Consider the following 6,086-nt stretch of genomic DNA (forward strand, 5'->3'; position numbering starts at 1 on the left):
TATAAAAGGAGTTCACAGTTTGTGCCTGGAGGGGACTGTGTTTTCTTGCAGAGCCACCTAGAAGACACCAGTTTCAAAAGACATGTAAGCAGTCAATATAAACACAATTCACATGCAATGACTGAATTCCTCTGAGCTCCAGGGATAAGAAGGACTTTTTTGTCAGAGGCTTTTTAGTTTCAGACAGATTTCTGAAGAAAATAATTAGATTTGTAAAACTGAGACCAGCATCTCTCCCCATTGATCACAGAGCTAAGAGTGGCCTCAGGGCTGTGTTCACTCCAAGGGGAAAACCAGCTTGGAAAGGAAAGCTACAACAAGGTGTTATTTAGCCCAGTTATTTTCCAGCTTTTAATGTGCTTGGCAGAGCCTCTTTTTCTTGTCAGATGAAACATGTCAGAGGTAGATCTCTCCATCACTAACCTGTGGTCAGTAATACCAGAGTACTCAGACAATGGAAATGCCATGGAAATGCTAGAAAGAGCTTCCCTGGCCACCTTGCAGGGTGATGGTTCTCCTGGACAGCTCACGAGGACAGAAACATTAAATCCTCTGCCCCATCCAGCTCTTGGCAATGTCTGCTCTCAGGAATGAAAAATATTCTGAATGCAAGAAGCCAGCAGAGAAATGATGATATTTTGAGGTGTGGGATGGAGGGGCACTGCCTCTCCTTCCTCTCCTGTCTCCTGGTTCTTGAGGTTAAATTCTCAAGCAAGTCCAAAAGATGAGAAGATACCTGAAATACCAGGAAACCATTGCCACTGATGAAGCATTGGTGGTGTTTATTCTGCCATTACTTTAGCTACCATGTATATATGCAGACAAATATCTGCCCACCTGTACCTAAACACCCCTTTCATGCTGTAACTCATTTAGGGGTCCCAGGTGATGTGTTTTCTTCAGGGGTTTAGACAGAGAGCAGGGTTTAGTGGTGCTTTTCTACTCAAGCAGCTCCCCAAGTACAGAACTGTCAAATGCTTTTTTTCTAATGTGCATAGCAAAATACTTTAAAAAATAAACTTTAAAGACATTTTACCACAGAATAAAATTTCCTAAATTTGAAATGCAATGAAAATTTCAGACCTTCATAGAAACCCTCACAATATTGTATTTTTTTGATTTGTTTTCAGTCTGAATTGTACAAAGCAAACCTGAAGGATCACCCTCTCAGACTGCTACTATTATTTTGGGTCAAGACAATATATGAACAATATTTTAGAATAAGTGCCCTAACTTGAAAAACTTTTACTTTTGAAGAGGTTAAATTATTTAGTGCACATGGATATGCCATTATATATAAGTCCAGGATTTTGTCAATGACACATATATACATAGATGGTCTTCCAAAAGCATCACAGCAAAGAATCACCTATTTATGGTCATATTTTCATCTACTCCTCCACCCAGCTTTCCCACATCTGTAAAAACCTTCTGCACAGTTTCTTGGTGGATGGGGAAGTGTCAGCCCTGTATTCTGACATTAAAATTAATGTTGTTTCTCTTAAAAGGGGAACAAAGTGATATTTTACTCCTTTTCAGCAGAGACACAGGAGCTGTTCAATCTCTCTTCTTCTCCCACACCCCCTTTCTCCACCCTGAGCCTTTCCAGCTTTAAAAATTACCCCCTCAGAGCATGTCAGACCTGGTTATCACACACACAGCTGTTCAGCCAAATAAATGTTTAGCATTATTGGTGAATTGGTCAACGATTCTCTTAAAAGCAAAATTTCTGCTTTTCTTTTCCTCTCTCCTCTGAACATTCCATGCCATAGGGAGCAGTTGAATATATAGAAATACACATTCACTTCTGTATATGTAGAAATCCACATTCACACATACACTTTCTGTAGGTTATAATTTCTGCAGATTAAAACACAATGCACACCCTCTGTGCCTGGAGAAGAGGAGATGCATTATTCAGTGGAACTAACTACCACCCAGTCTCACTGCAGAGTAATTAGCAGCATGACTGTTGGGCACAGAGGGGGAAAAAAAGTCTGGAAAGGGCTGCAAAGGATGAAAAAGCTGGCTAAGTGTATTACTTGCTATTAGTAAAACATAAGCTGCCAGGTATGGCTTCCAACTTAAATGGTAAGAATTATTTATAGCAGGAATTTTTCCCCAGCAGCAATAGCTGCAAATGATTAATTCATACAGAAAGCTAAGTTAATTATGAAGTATTGCAAATTAAAACTCCAAGCACTAAAAATAAATGTAAATCTTAAAAAGAGACAGCTTTAAAAGGGATTACTTTTCCCAAAGAAGCCAGCAAGGTAATGCACTTCTCAGACTGGATTGTGAGAGCCAGGAGGGTTTTGTTGTAAATTTCAACATTTAAGGAACCTGTAGGCAAATGAGCAAAATTCCACTTCTCCCTGGTGCTTGCAATGGAGTCATAGAATGCTTTTGGTTGGAAAGGGTCTTAAAGATCATCTCATTCCACTTGACCAGATTGCTCCAAGCCCCATGCAACCTGGCCTTCAACACTCCCAGGGACGGGAAGTATTTGTAAGTCCTGAAAAATATTTTTTTTTTCTAAATAAATAAACCCTTTTGGAACTAATTTCAGAGCTTATTTATTTTAAAATTATCCTATTAGAAGTTTATTTCATATTAATTTCTTATTAAAATTAATATGGTGATCACATTATTAAATATGGGTCTAATAAGCGTGTGTATAGTTAAAGAAGTCAAAGCAAATAAAATGTAGCTGACCTGCATTTTTCAAAGCATGAAAGTATTTTTGAGCATTTTTGCACCACTGTTCTGTTGAAAGCTAAAATAACAACTGGAAGAAACAACTCCCTGGCTTTTCTTCTCTCTTTTTTTGACCAATCTTAATTAAAAATTACTGAACAGTAAAACCTTATAATCATCAACAGCTGATTTGGCTGTGGCTATTCCTTTTCTGCTTGTTCTTCAGTAGATAGAGAGATGGCTGATTAAAGAAAAATGGGTGTTAGTGAAGGAATAACTTTTGCCTGAATGCAGTTCACACCTGCAGAGCAGCAAACCTGGCAGGCTTTGCCCTGCTCCCTGCCTGGGTAACCACAATTCCATCAGCTGGATGGGGAAAGCAAAAGTATCCAGGTACCAGCAGGCATCTTCACGTGCAAATGGGTGTTTTTGAGTGCTCTTCTGTCTACCCATGCTGGCACAGGCATGGTTCTGCTTTTATGTTTCAGCATATTTTATCAAACAATCAGTTAGCTGAAGGCAAGAGAAACCAGGACAAAGGGAGTGAGATAAAGCTCCAGCAAAGTGAGCAGATATTGTCAGTGTGTTGTAGCACCACAGCAAGAGAGGGATGAGGAGGAGAAAAATGCCACAAGAAAGGAGGCAGGAGGAAGGGAAGGTTCCCCCTGTCAAGATTGACACCAAGAGATAGAAACAGATTGCTTCTACGGTCATGTCCTTCTTAAGGAATGGTTAGAAAAACATCTCATTTCTCTCCACATCTGCTTTTTGACAGGTGACAAAGCAACAGCATTGCTGTTGATTCACTGTCCTGTGAACTGTTGGGAACAAAAAATACACTGGCCCACATTTTCCTGGTAGAATATTGCAATTGACATTCCACTGACGTGCATTCCATATTAATGCTGCTTCTGCTGCTGACCAGAGCTGGTGCTGCCCTCCTCCTACTGCTATCCATGCAAGCTGTCAACTAAATAATGTCATTTTTTGACCAAGTGCCTTCAGTTTCTGACACTTGAAAGATGAAACATTTCTCCTCACTTCAGCCAGTCAATTGTATTTTTCTATTTCCACCAAATACAGAAGTCCTGTTTTGGAAATTCAACTTCAAATGTGAATGTGTCCAGCTCCTGAAGCTGCTGGTTTAAAAAGTTTAACAACCCCAAACCAATTATAAGCCATCATTCAAGAATCAATAAGCTATTAATAGCTTTGGGTGACACTTGTCATGTGCTGGCATAATAGGTTCTTTAGAGAAATAATATGTGGTGGGCATTTTAAATAAAATCAAAGCTACCTGCATGCAAACAAAAGAGTGCTGAGCTGTCAGCAGATCCTCTCCCACTTTTCACTCTTTTTTGAAAAATCTGTGTTTAGCAAATAACCTGCTGTCCTGAAAATTTATTCCCATTTCCAAGACATGTTAAACTTCATCCAGAGATGGGTTAAGACCCAAGAGAACAATTCAGACCATAAACATTTATCTCCTGTTAGAACTGACACTGGCAAAATTCCAGTGTAAATGTCTTTTGTTCTCAGTCTGAGTGTTTGCAGCACAAGAAGGCTGCTGCCACAGAGGCACCAGCAGAAGTTTCAGCACTTTCCTAAGAAACCTGCATCAGCAGTGAAATCACAACACGTGGGAGATGGAAACCACTAAATGGATTAAAATGCACTGCAGGCAATGTAGCTACAGAAATAAATGACCTGCGTAGTGGTGATGTCATTTTCATCAGCAGGACATTTGGATCTGGGGCTACTGAGCTCCTGAAGGGATTTCTCTCTTTGGGTTTTCCAAAAGTGAAGCTCTGTGAAGAAAAGAGCAGTTCACAAAGCTCAGAATTTGGTGACTAAAAGAAAGTAGTGTGCTATGTGATGTGAAAGACAAGAGTTTTACAGAAGTGGAAACCTTTGTTAGAATGTGTTTCTTGGCCAGTTCACTGCGGTTAATCTCTTTTTTCATATAAAAAAGAGAGGAAATTGATAAGGCTGAGTCAAATACTTGGAATGCCATGAAGAGAAGACCAAAAAATGTTGAGAGACCTCACTGTGGTCTTTAATAACCTCATGAGGGGAAGCTGAAGGGCAAATACTGATCTTTTCCCCTCTCATCATCCGTCACAGGACTCAAGGAAAGGCATGAAGCTGAGTTAGGGGAGGGTTAGGTTGGGTATTAAGAGGAAGTTTTTGACCAGTGGTTGGGTATGGGAATAAATCACACTGGACTCCATTTTCTTCATGGTGGAAAAAGGCCATTCTTTATTCACATATTCCTTTTTATACAGTTTTGCATACTTTGTGTGGGACTCCAATTGGTTAGTAGCTTTCTTGCTAATTACCTTTATTGGTTAGTAACAGGTTGTTATTCTGCATTGATTGGTCACTTAAACCCTCCGTGTCTACTTGTAGGGACAGTTGTTTGTGAAAGATCATTTTCATTTTTCTATCTAACTGTGTAAAACAGTTTATACAGGTGCAAGTTGTTTTTTTCCCCAAGAATAGCTTGTTAGTTAACAAATTGCTCAAAACAGGATTGCTTTCACATGGGAACTAGCAAAATGCTGGCTTTGACAAGGCCAGCCACTGCTTCCAGGAGAGCAGCCTTGATTTTATGAAGCCTTTCTTTATGATTTCTCTACTTGGCTGTAACAGTTGGGCACTGAGGCTCCCCAGGACAGCGGGCACAGCACCGAGGCTGCCTGAGCTAGGAAATGTTTGGGCAATGCTCTCGGGCACAAGGTGGGATTCTTGGAATGTCCTGCACAGGGCTGGAGCTGGACTCAATAATCCTGGTGAGTCCCTTCTGATATTCTGTGATTCTATGAGATTCCTAATTTTAGGCAGCTGTTCCTTGTGGCTCTCCAAAGGCGGCACTGATGTGCTCTGGTGTCTGAGCAGTGACTTTGCTGGGCACACAGAAGTTCTGGCACATTCTGCTGGCACACAGAGGCTGCACTGGGCACACAGAGGTTCCCTGGGCACACAGAGGCTCTGGCACACCTCACTGGGCACACAGAGGTTCCCTGGGCACACAGAGGTTGCACTGGGCACACAGAGGCTCTGGCACACTCCGCTGGGCACACAGAGGTTGCACTGGGCACACAGAGGCTCTGGCACACTCCGCTGGGCACACAGAGGTTCCCTGGGCACACAGAGGCTCTGGCACATCCCGCTGGGCACACAGAGGTTCCCTGGGCACACAGAGGTTCTGGCGCTGCCCCGCAGACCCGGCCCGGCTGTCCCGGAGCATCCCTGCCTGCGGTGGGGGGATATAGAGAGGAGGGCAGAGGAGCGGACTCCCCCCCGTGCCCTGCTCCGCTGGCTAGCTCTCCCCGGGCTCCCACGGGGACCAGAGGAGCCGCCCCTCTCCTCCTCCTCCTCCTCCTCCT

Source organism: Haemorhous mexicanus, chromosome 7 (genome assembly GCF_027477595.1).
Source record: "Haemorhous mexicanus isolate bHaeMex1 chromosome 7, bHaeMex1.pri, whole genome shotgun sequence".
In the NCBI taxonomy this organism is placed as follows: Eukaryota; Metazoa; Chordata; class Aves; order Passeriformes; family Fringillidae; genus Haemorhous; species Haemorhous mexicanus.